Below are 12,500 nucleotides of genomic sequence, written 5' to 3'. Positions count from 1 at the left end.
CCATCGTTGAATTCATTACAAACAGTATTGGACCACACTTTAGCTTGAACAGAAGGGTTTATTTCACTGCCTTTTGCAGTAAGTTTTGCATCTTCAGTGTTATTTTGATTTAACTGATGCTAGGAATGTCATAAGTATGTGATTATAAGACTCCAATGTTGAAAGATGGAGCCATTTCGTTTGCATCCGCGGCAATTGACGTGAGATCAAAGGATTCACTAACAGTTTATCCTCGAAATGTCACTTGATATATCTCAACGATGCCCCTTAGCAACAGCATAAAAGTTTACAATAAACACAAGATGCTTTGAATTAATCTCGGTAACTCTATGTAGACATATTTAGACATATATGTTTCATTCACAACACTGAGGTGGAAAGGTAAGAGTAATTAGCATAATTAGCATCTCTAATTGTGAACGAAGATTGGCAATCCATTGTCTCCTCTGGGTGGTTTGGTACGGAAAGAAAACACATGATCGATATTTTTGCACAACATCTGCCACAACATCTGTAAACACTTAGGAACACTTAAAACACCTACCACCAAATGACAACAGTGATATCGTATATTTTACTCATCTATTTATTCACAGTGACACAGGAAACTTGGAACGGGAGAAATTAAATCTCAGTTACAATATACTATTTCATCTTCATAATAATTTTCTATAGAAAAATATAGACGGATCTTCATCAGAAGTTTTTTTTTTTTTGATTAATAGCACTAATTTTCGAAAATATACCTATGAAAAGCAGTAGCATTTCCTGACAATGTATCTATGAAAATTTCTTACCCAAATGAAATAGTATTTTTGAGTGCAGCGTAAAAAAAATTAAGATTTAAAATCACCAATAAGGTTTCTAGAAGTTTAAAGCTTACATTAATACTTTCAGCCACATTCCTATAAGCGCATTTGTTTTCCGTAAGTCAAAACGTTGAACGCAGTATCACTTAATGAGGTACTGAGGAACAACGATAAATCTCACTTTCGAGTTTTTTTTTCTTTTCCTCGGGAAAGTTACTTATTTGTATACATTTGTCAATCTACAAGTAGACTTTCAAACTTCACCATTCTCGTTTCACTTTTGTTTGCACTCTGTAATCAGTATAGGTAGCATTACCATAACAGTTTCAGTAACCCGTTTTTAACTATAATGATGACGTAACTATGCCATCATGTAATTACAGCCATTTCTTAAAAATACAACACGGGCTGAACGCAATGAGAACGCAGTATCTGCTTGCGCTCATACGCCGGGTAAATCCACGGTAGAAGCCAGATATAAGGGCACCCGAAGAGAGTATATGGTGTCATTTCTACTGGGCGCCTTAAACACACACTGGCACCACGAGACCGACCGTGGCACACTCTGCCTGGCACTCTTGAGATTTCTCTCTCTTCTCATATGCCATCATCATCGTCGTCGTCCTCTCCTTTGTCATCGTCGATCGTCCCATTCTTCCGTTGCCACCACATGAAGGTTTTTCTTTTGGTCCGATTTCCACTCTTAACAACTGGCCTTCATATCTTTGGGAAGCAATTCAAATTCATCATTGGCTAAATTTATATTTCCATCAAATAGGATGAGATTGTTGTTTATGTGCTTCTCTCTTCAATGTGAGATAAGGTCTAGAAATAAATAAATATTCTTCCCTTTTTTTTTTAGAAGATCAACATGCATACAATTACTAATACTATCTCTCTCTCTCTCTCTCTCTCTCTCTCTCTCTCTCTCTCTCTCTCTCTCTCTCTCTCTCTCTCTCTCTCTACCTGAAACCTGGAATAAAATCCAGAACCGTAAAACAAAAGTAATACCCAAACAGTCTGATGTTAAGAACGAATCCTCTTCAAAACTTTTCGAGTTAAAATCTCAACTTCCCCAATCCCTTCCTTAATTCAGCGAGTTATCGATCAGTTGCGTCTCACATCCAATCGTTATATTGTATCTCCTCTCCGTCCTGTACATCTATATGACAACGTTACTGGTGGCAGGTGAGCCTCATATTTGGCAGATGGTCAGTAAGGGCAAGATGGAGAGGGCGGGTATGGCATGACTTGGAGGTTTGGCACAGTGGGGTCGTATCTCCCTCCTTGGCCACAATCCACATCTGAAAAGAAACACATTGGAGTTAGTAGTGATTCTATTTTCGAGAAGCTTGGCAACAGTTATTGGGGTTTGTATGATGTATTCGTGTTAATTGGGGGGGAGGGGGTTTAGATATGGGATTTAAGTGGGCTTCAAGAATAAAGATCGTGTAACCGTGGGAAGGGAGAGTTAATTACTTGTCATTAATTCGTCAACATACTCTCGAATCATTTACTTCTTTTAAGTATGCATGAATTAAGGTCGTCTATCAGTTGTTAATGAGTAATCACCATGCATTATTTGTCTTCATATGTGAAAAATAAGTTCAGAGATTAGTGATGAAATAAAGATAATGTCATCAGCACATAAAATGACAGGTGAATAAATAGAAGCTAGAAATGAAACTATACATCATGCGTGAAAGATCAAGTAGAGAGAGAGAGAGAGAGAGAGAGAGAGAGAGAGAGAGAGAGAGAGAGAGACAGAGAGAGAGCTATTATTTAAATGGACAATATTGTAGGCAAGCCTCATGTTACCAAGACATACAGGAAAATATACATCAGGTAAAAAAGAACTTAAGGGATGATAGTCATAAAACCAAAATGTAATAAAAAGTAATAAGCATATTTTGTTTATATATATATATATATATATATGTGTGTGTGTGTGTGTGTGTGTGTGAGTGTGTCTGTGTGTGTATATATACTCAGTATATATTTTTTTTCCTTGTGAGGAGGTTGAATCGATGGGCAACCTAAGACCTTATGTAACCCAGTGGGGAAGGAGCCAAGAAAAAGAATGGGGAAAATGAAATAAAAAATGGAAAAAGAAAAAGAATTGCTAAGGGGAAGGAAAATGAATGGAGAAAGAAAAGTAGCAAGAGCGAGGAAGGAATAAGGATGAGGATGGATAAGAAAAACCAGGGAAGGTGAAGTAAAAGAAAGAACAAAAAATGGGGAAGGAAGAGAAGAGAAATGGAAATGAATGGGGATGAAGTGAGGGGGAGAGGAGAGGAAGAAAAGAAAAAGAAATAGAATAGAAAATGAGGAAAAGAAGAACAGAAGAAAGGAAGAGGAAAAACAAAGGTGAAGGAAAAAAATGAGATTCGTAAGAAGAAAATAATGCGGAAAGGAAAATAAAAAAAGGAAAAAGACAGAAAAAAGGGAAAAAGTATAATAAAAACAGGACAGAACAGCTTGGAAGACTTGTGATTGTAAAATGTTTACCATTTTGACCTTTTATTTATTTTCTGAAGAGAAAGACTGTCAAGATCAGTTTTTTATTTATCTTGACATTTCTAAATGACACTCTTGAGCAAACAAAAATAAAAAAAAGACCATTAGAAGAAAAAGACTACATTAAGAAAACAGAAAATGTCATACTGCATTTATCCTTATTACATAAGACTTGGTTGTCACTAATTTAGCAGCTGAGCTCTCCATTTGAAAAATGTGGAGCCATCTTGTGTCACATTCCACTTTTACAGTTCAATAGCAGAAAAGAAAACATACTGATCGTTATGTATGGAAAAGTGGTGATGATGGAGGATTTGGAAAATGAAATTAAATAGTTACATTAATATGTCTTATTCATGACACCGTTCGTGGAACAGGTTATGATTAAACGAGCCACAGGTACGAGAAAATGATTTAGAATTTTAGTTACATTACTTACTTTTTGTTCATTTTTCATTTTATATTCCATGCATAATACTCGTAAACGCATTTACCATAAGAATACGAAATTATCTTTCTCATTAAATTCTGCACCATTCAACGTCTCATAAAGAAACTAGAGGGACACTCAGTAGAGCGCGGACCTCCACCGCAGCAGCTTATTTCTCGACCTTGACCTTTGACCTTAACATGTAATAATTGGCGTGGATTTTCATACACTCAAATATGAACCAAGTTTAAAGCCTCTGTGACGCTGATTACGTGAATTTGATATTTTGCTTGACCTTGACCTTTGACCTTTGACCTTCCAAAATTTAATTGATTGATTGATTTAAAGTTTTCAAGCATCCTGATCCGAAATTTAATCATCTCCAGCTTTTTACATAACAGTAAATCCCTGCAAGTTTCATTACTCTATCATTAAAATTGCGGCCAGGAAGCTGTTCACACACAAACACACAAACAGGGGGTAAAACATAACCTCCTTCCAAATTCGTTACCGGAGCTAATTATTTTTTTGTATTGTTTTTTGTTTTTTTTACAGATAGGTGGAATTTATTGCTGCATTAAAAAAAAAATATATGAAAACAATTTACTCGGTATTGCCCCCTTTAGCAGTAAGGTAATTGCAATGGTTGAGTTAAATCCAAATTCGAATGAGACGCCATCTGGCTTTATTAAGGGAAAATCCTCTGACATTGAGGGAAGATGCAAACATTCGCCCGAAATCTGAAGATCAAGGAAGATTGAATAGTGAAAGGAAGAGGAAGAGGAGGAGGAGAAGGAAGAGGAGAAAGGAGAAAGAGAGGGAGGAGAAGGAGTAGGAGAAGGAGGAGGAGAAAGAAAAGAAGAGGGAGGAGAAGAAGGAAGAGATGGAGGAGGGGAGAAGGAGAGGGAGAAGATGAAGGAAGAGAGGGAGGAAGAGAAGGAGGAGAAAAAGAGGGAGGAAAAGGAGTAGGAAAAGGAGAAGAAGAAGGAGAAGGAGAAGGAGAAGGAGAGGGAGGAGAAGATGAAGGAAGAGAGGGAGGAGGAGAAGGAGAGGGAGGAGAAGGAGAAGTACGAGAAGGTGGAGGAGAAGGAGAGGGAGGAGGAGAAGGAGAAGGAAGAGAGGGAGAAGGAAGAGAAGGAGGAGGAGGAGAAGGAGGAGGAGGAGGAGGAGGAGGAGGAGGAGGAGGAGGAGAATGGGAGATACGCACGAATCTCACTAATTTTATCGGATAGAAAAAATATATATTTTCAATTCTAAATTAAAATAATTATTCATATTCGCGTTTTTTCCCCTTGGCCATTATAAAATTTGATTTAACCAGGTTACTAAGAGCCCATGTCAGATACATATGTCAATAAATATCGTTAAGCTGAATCTAATACAGTATATAATTTAATTATTACTGATATTATGATATTCTATATACTTTAATCATTACTCCTCATATATAGTTTATTCATTTCCTTACCGGGCTGTTTTTCCCTGTTGGAACCCATGGGCTTATAGCATCCAGCTTTTCCAACTAGGGATGTAGCTTAGATGATGATGATAATAATAATAATAATAATAATAATAATAATAATAATAATTTTAATAATCTTAACATAATTAATAAAAATAATAATAATAATAATAATAATAATAATAATACCATTTGCTACAAATAGATTCTCTACTAAGCAAGTTCATCATAAACAGGGGATATACTGGTTTAAACATTCTTTACAGCAAGGTCTTGCAAGTTGCCAACCATTTAGCGAGTCGTAACCCCTTATCAAGATGGGCCTTCCTCAAGAACTTCATTCTCTAAGGTAAGGAAACTTGCAATTTCCTTTTTATTTGGTGACTTGAAATGCTAATCAAGTATGAGGGTTCATATCAGCTCCTCAAGAGGAGTTACACTTGTAATCTTTCATATCAGCTCCTCAAGAGGAGTTACACTTGTAGTCTTTCATATCAGCTCCTGAAGAGGAGTTACATTTGTAGTCTTTCATATCAGCTCCTAAAGAGGAGTTACATTTGTATTCTTTCATATCAGCTCCTCAAGAGGAGTTACATTTGTGGTCTTTCATATCAGCTCTTCAAGAGGAGTTACACTTGTACCCTTTCATATCAGCTCCTCAAGAGGAGTGACATTTGTGGTCTTTCATATCAGCTCTTCAAGAGGAGTTACATTTGTATTCTTTCATATCAGCTCCTCAAGAGCAGTTACATTTCTAGTGTTTCATATCAGCTCCTCAAGAGGAGTTACACTTGTAGTCTTTCATATCAGCTCCTCAAGAGGAGTTACATTTGTGGTCTTTCATATCAGCTCTTCAAGAGGAGTTACATTTGTGGTCTTTCATATCAGCTCTTCAAGAGGAGTTACATTTGTATTCTTTCATATCAGCTCCTCAAGAGCAGTTACATTTCTAGTGTTTCATATCAGCTCCTCAAGAGGAGTTACACTTGTAGCCTTTCATATCAGCTCCTCAAGAGGAGTTACACTTGTAGTCTTTCATATCAGCTCCTCAAGAGGAGTTACACTTGTAGTCTTTCATATCAGCTCCCCAAGAGGAGTTACACTTGTAGTTTTTCATATCAGCTCCTCAAAAGGAGTTACATTTGTAGTCTTTCATATCAGCTCCTCAAGAGGAGTTACACTTGTAGTCTTTCATATCAGCTCCCCAAGAGGAGTTACACTTTTAGTCTTTCATATCAGCTCCTCAAGAGGAGTTACACTTGTAGTCTTTCATATCAGCTCCTCAAGAGGAGTTACACTTGTAGTCTTTCATATCAGCTCCTCAAGAGGAGTTACACTTGTAGTCTTTCATATCAGCTCCTCAAGAGGAGTTACATTTGTAGTCTTTCATATCAGCTCCTCAAGAGGAGTTACACTTGTAATATTTCATATCAGCTCCTCAAGAGGAGTTACATTTGTAGTCTTTCATATCAGCTCCTCAAGAGGAGTTACTCTTGTAGTGTCTCATATCAGCTCCTTAAGAGGTGTTACATTTGTAGCCTTTCATATCAGCTCCTCAAGAGGAGTTACACTTGTAATCTTTCATATCAGCTCTCCAAGAGGAGTTACACTTGTAGTCTTTCATATCAGCTCCTGAAGAGGAGTTACATTTGTAGTCTTTCATATCAGCTCCTAAAGAGGAGTTACATTTGTGATCTTTCATATCAGCTCCTCAAGAGGAGTTACATTTGTAGTCTTTCATATCAGCTCCTCAAGAGGAGTTACTCTTGTAGTCTTTCATATCAGCTCCTCAAGAGGAGTTACATTTGTAGACTTTCATATCAGCTCCTAAAGAGGAGTTACATTTGTAGTCTTTCATATCAGCTCCTCAAGAGCAGTTACATTTGTAGTCTTTCATATCAGCTCCTCAAGAGGAGTTACACTTGTAGTCTTTCATATCAGCTCCCCAAGAGGAATTACACTTGTAGTCTTTCATATCAGCTCCTCAAAAGGAGTTTCTCTTGTAGTCTTTCATATCAGCTCCTCAAGAGGAGTTACATTTGTAGTCTTTCATATCAGCTCCCCAAGAGGAGTTACATTTGTAGTCTTTCATATCAGCTCCTCAAGAGGAGTTACACTTGTAGTCTTTCATATCAGCTCCCCAAGAGGAGTTACACTTGTAGTCTTTCATATCAGCTACTCAAGAGGAGTTACACTTGTAGTCTTTCATATCAGCTCCCCAAGAGGAGTTACACTTGTAGTCTTTCATATCAGCTCCTCAAGAGGAGTTACACTTGTAGTTTTTCATATCAGCTCCTCAAGAGGAGTTACATTTGTAGTCTTTCATATCAGCTCCTCAAGAGGAGTTACACTAGTAATCTTTCATATCAGCTCCTCAAGAGAAGTTACAGTTGTAGTCTTTCATATCAGCTCCTCAAGAGGAGTTACTATTGTAGTCTCTCATATCAGCACCTCAAGAGGAGTTACATTTGTAGTCTTTCATATCAGCTCCTCAAGAGGAGTTACACTTGTAATCTTTCATATCAGCTCTCCAAGAGGAGTTACACTTGTAGTCTTTCATATCAGCTCCTAAAGAGGAGTTACATTTTTAGTCTTTCATATCAGCTCCTCAAGAGGAGTTACTCTTGTAGTCTTTCACATCAGCTCCTCAAGAGGAGTTACACTTGTAGTCTTTCATATCAGCTCCTAAAGAGGAGTTACATTTGTAGTCTTTCATATCAGCTCCTCAAGAGGAGTTACACTTGTAATATTTCATATCAGCTCCTCAAGAGGAGTTACATTTGTAGTCTTTCATATCAGCTCCTCAAGAGGAGTTACTCTTGTAGTCTTTCACATCAGCTCCTCAAGAGGAGTTACACTTGTAGTCTTTCATATCAGCTCCTCAAGAGGAGTTACATTTGTAGTCTTTCATATCAGCTCCTCAAGAGGAGTTACACTTGTAATATTTCATATCAGCTCCTCAAGAGGAGTTACATTTGTAGTCTTTCATATCAGCTCCTAAAGAGGAGTTACATTTTTAGTCTTTCATATCAGCTACTCAAGAGGAGTTACACTTGTAGTCTTTCATATCAGCTCCCCAAGAGGAGTTACACTTGTAGTCTTTCATATCAGCTCCTCAAGAGGAGTTACACTTGTAGTCTTTCATATCAGCTCCTCAAGAGGAGTTACATTTATAGTCTTTCATATCAGCTCCTCAAGAGGAGTTACACTTGTAATCTTTCATATCAGCTCCTCAAGAGGAGTTACATTTGTAGTCTTTCATATCAGCTCCTCAAGAGGAGTTACTATTGTAGTCTCTCATATCAGCACCTCAAGAGGAGTTACATTTGTAGTCTTTCATATCAGCTCCTCAAGAGGAGTTACACTTGTAATCTTTCATATCAGCTCTCCAAGAGGAGTTACACTTGTAGTCTTTCATATCAGCTCCTAAAGAGGAGTTACATTTTTAGTCTTTCATATCAGCTCCTCAAGAGGAGTTACTCTTGTAGTCTTTCACATCAGCTCCTCAAGAGGAGTTACACTTGTAGTCTTTCATATCAGCTCCTCAAGAGGAGTTACATTTGTAGACTTTCATATCAGCTCCTCAAGAGGAGTTACACTTGTAATATTTCATATCAGCTCCTCAAAAGGAGTTTCTCTTGTAGTCTTTCATATCAGCTCCTCAAGAGGAGTTACTCTTGTAGTCTTTCACATCAGCTCCTCAAGAGGAGTTACACTTGTAGTCTTTCATATCAGCTCCTAAAGAGGAGTTACATTTGTAGTCTTTCATATCAGCTCCTCAAGAGGAGTTACATTTGTAGTCTTTCATATCAGCTCCTCAAGAGGAGTTACATTTTTAGTCTTTCATATCAGCTCCTAAAGAGGAGTTACATTTTTAGTCTTTCATATCAGCTACTCAAGAGGAGTTACACTTGTAGTCTTTCATATCAGCTCCCCAAGAGGAGTTACACTTGTAGTCTTTCATATCAGCTCCTCAAGAGGAGTTACACTTGTAGTCTTTCATATCAGCTCCTCAAGAGGAGTTACACTTGTAGTCTTTCATATCAGCTCCTCAAGAGGAGTTACACTTGTAGTCTTTCATATCAGCTCCTCAAGAGGAGTTACATTTATAGTCTTTCATATCAGCTCCTCAAGAGGAGTTACATTTATAGTCTTTCATATCAGCTCCTCAAGAGGAGTTACATTTATAGTCTTTCATATCAGCTCCTCAAGAGGAGTTACACTTGTAATCTTTCATATCAGCTCCTCAAGAGGAGTTACATTTGTAGTCTTTCATATCAGCTCCTCAAGAGGAGTTACTATTGTAGTCTCTCATATCAGCTCTTCAAGAGGAGTTACATTTGTAGTCTTTCATATCAGCTCCTCAAGAGGAGTTACACTTGTAATCTTTCATATCAGCTCTCCAAGAGGAGTTACATTTGTAGTCTTTCATATCAGCTCCTAAAGAGGAGTTACATTTTTAGTCTTTCATATCAGCTCCTCAAGAGGAGTTACATTTGTAGTCTTTCATATCAGCTCCTCAAGAGGAGTTACTCTTGTAGTCTTTCACATCAGCTCCTCAAGAGGAGTTACACTTGTAGTCTTTCATATCAGCTCCTAAAGAGGAGTTACATTTGTAGTCTTTCATATCAGCTCCCCAAGAGGAGTTACATTTGTAGTCTTTCATATCAGCTCCTCAAGAGGAGTTACATTTGTAGTCTTTCATATCAGCTCCCCAAGAGGAGTTACATTTGTAGTCTTTCATATCAGCTCCTCAAGAGGAGTTACACTTGTAGTCTTTCATATCAGCTCCCCAAGAGGAGTTACACTTGTAGTCTTTCATATCAGCTCCTCAAGAGGAGTTACACTTGTAGTCTTTCATATCAGCTCCCCAAGAGGAGTTACACTTGTAGTCTTTCATATCAGCTCCTCAAGAGGAGTTACACTTGTAGTCTTTCATATCAGCTCCCCAAGAGGAGTTACACTTGTAGTCTTTCATATCAGCTCCTCAAGAGGAGTTACACTTGTAGTCTTTCATATCAGCTCCCCAAGAGGAGTTACACTTGTAGTCTTTTATATCAGCTCCTCAAGAGGAGTTACACTTGTAATCTTTCATATCAGCTCCCCAAGAGGAGTTACATTTGTAGTCTTTCATATCAGCTCCTCAAGAGGAGTTACACTTGTAATCTTTCATATCAGCTCCTCAAGAGGAGTTACATTTGTAGTCTTTCATATCAGCTCCTGAAGAGGAGTTACACTTGTAATCTTTCATATCAGCTCCTCAAGAGCAGTTACACTTGTAGTCTTTCATATCAGCTCCTCAAGAGGAGTTACATTTGTAGTCTTTCATATCAGCTCCTAAAGAGGAGTTACATTTGTAGTCTTTCATATCAGCTCCTCAAGAGGAGTTACATTTGTAGTCTTTCATATCAGCTCCTCAAGAGGAGTTACTCTTGTAGTCTTTCACATCAGCTCCTCAAGAGGAGTTACACTTGTAATCTTTCATATCAGCTCCTCAAGAGGAGTTACATTTGTAGTCTTTCATATCAGCTCCTCAAGAGGAGTTACACTTGTAATCTTTCATATCAGCTCCTCAAGAGGAGTTACACTTGTAATCTTTCATATCAGCTCCTCAAGAGGAGTTACACTTGTAATCTTTCATATCAGCTCCTCAAGAGGAGTTACATTTGTAGTCTTTCATATCAGCTCCTCAAGAGGAGTTACACTTGTAATCTTTCATATCAGCTCCTCAAGAGGAGTTACACTTGTAGTCTTTCATATCAGCTCCTGAAGAGGAGTTACATTTGTAGTCTTTCATATCAGCTCCTAAAGAGGAGTTACATTTGTAGTCTTTCATATCAGCTCCTAAAGACGAGTTACATTTGTAGTCTTTCATATCAGCTCCTCAAGAGGAGTTATATTTGTAGTCTTTCATATCAGCTCCTCAAGAGGAGTTACATTTGTAGTCTTTCATATCAGGTCCTCAAGAGGAGTTACTCTTGTAGTCTTTCACATCAGCTCCTCAAGAGGAGTTTCTCTTGTAGTCTTTCATATCAGCTCCTAAAGAGGAGTTACATTTGTAGTCTTTTATATCAGTTCCTCAAGAGGAGTTACATATGTAGTCTTTCCTGTAAGTTCCTAAATAGGAGTTACATTTATAGTCTTTCATATCAGCTCCTCAAGAGGAGTTACATTTGTAGTCTTTCAGCAAGTAAGAAAAAGACTTGAATACAGGATGCACATTGGGAAGAAGGTTCATCCAGATAGAGGTGGATGTTAACCCAGGTGGTCCAATACCTTAAAACTCTGGAAATCGCCATGAAAGACACTCAGCACATCACAACTTCAGTAACAAAAAAAAAAAAAAAGAAAAAAAAAAGAGAGAGAGAGAGAGAGAGAGAGAGAGAGAGAGAGAGAGAGAGAGAGAGAGAGAGATACATCTGTGGGATCAATATAGCAATTGCTGAATTCATCATCATCATCTCCTCCTACGCCTATTGATGAAAAGGGCCTCAAAAGGATTAATTGGCTAGATTCATCAAAGGATAGCCAATTCCTTGTGATGTGCTGAATTCGAGACGGTAAATTTTGCCGAGTAGCTTGCAGGATAATCTCCAAATCCTCGTGTAATTCTGTGGCTTGTTACACTATCATATCTGAAGAGACTCTTTAGCTATGGTAAGCATCTCTTCTAGAAGAAGGACACTCCAAAATCAAGCCATAGTTCTCTCGTCTCGGGTAGTGTCATATCCTCTGTGCCCTGGTCTTCCACTGTCTTGGGTATGAGTGCTCTTGCTTGAGGATATACATACGGACACTACTCTATCTGCTTCCTTTCGGCACTGGGCTATTTTCCCTGTTGGAGCACTTGGGCTTATAGCATCCTGCTTTTCCAACTAGGATTGTAGCTTAGCAAGTAACAATAATAATAATAATAATAATGATAATAAGGTGTTAAAACTTTGCCAATGAATCCTCGCATCCATTAATGGTTTCTAATATATTATCCTTTGTGCTTTGTGTCACAATATGTTCATATATTGAAAGTAATTTAATAATTTTTTTAAATTTTTTGGAAGAAAATTTCGGTAGTAAAGTAAATTTCGCTTAATAAAATATATCCGAAACCAGCAAACAAGTAGATCGGAGAAGAGAGAAGTCGAGTTATGGAAAAAACGGTGAATCTAAATGATAGAAATAAAGATATGTAAACATCAAATTTTATTAAAGGTCAAAAAAAAAAAAAAAAAAAAAAAAAAAAAAAAAAGAGCAGACTGGGTCTTACCTATGACTGCTTTCTATT

The 12,500-nt window shown here is 37.6% G+C and overlaps 1 protein-coding gene across 3 annotated transcripts in view; it reads right to left on the bottom strand.

The window, feature by feature from the left end:
• Window positions 1-12,500, bottom strand: part of LOC137655847 (octopamine receptor beta-2R-like) — a 605,153-nt gene that overhangs the window by 1,949 nt on the left and 590,704 nt on the right. For all 3 annotated transcript variants that reach the window (XM_068390026.1, XM_068390027.1, XM_068390025.1), the window contains exon 6: window positions 1-2,113. This exon is cut by the window's left edge and continues 1,949 nt beyond it. The gene's annotated coding sequence lies outside the window, so the exon portion shown is untranslated. The remainder of the gene's footprint in view (window positions 2,114-12,500) is intronic.

Source organism: Palaemon carinicauda, chromosome 16 (assembly GCF_036898095.1).
Source record: "Palaemon carinicauda isolate YSFRI2023 chromosome 16, ASM3689809v2, whole genome shotgun sequence".
NCBI classification, from domain to species: domain Eukaryota; kingdom Metazoa; phylum Arthropoda; class Malacostraca; order Decapoda; family Palaemonidae; genus Palaemon; species Palaemon carinicauda.
This window is presented reverse-complemented; position numbering and strand designations above follow the sequence as displayed.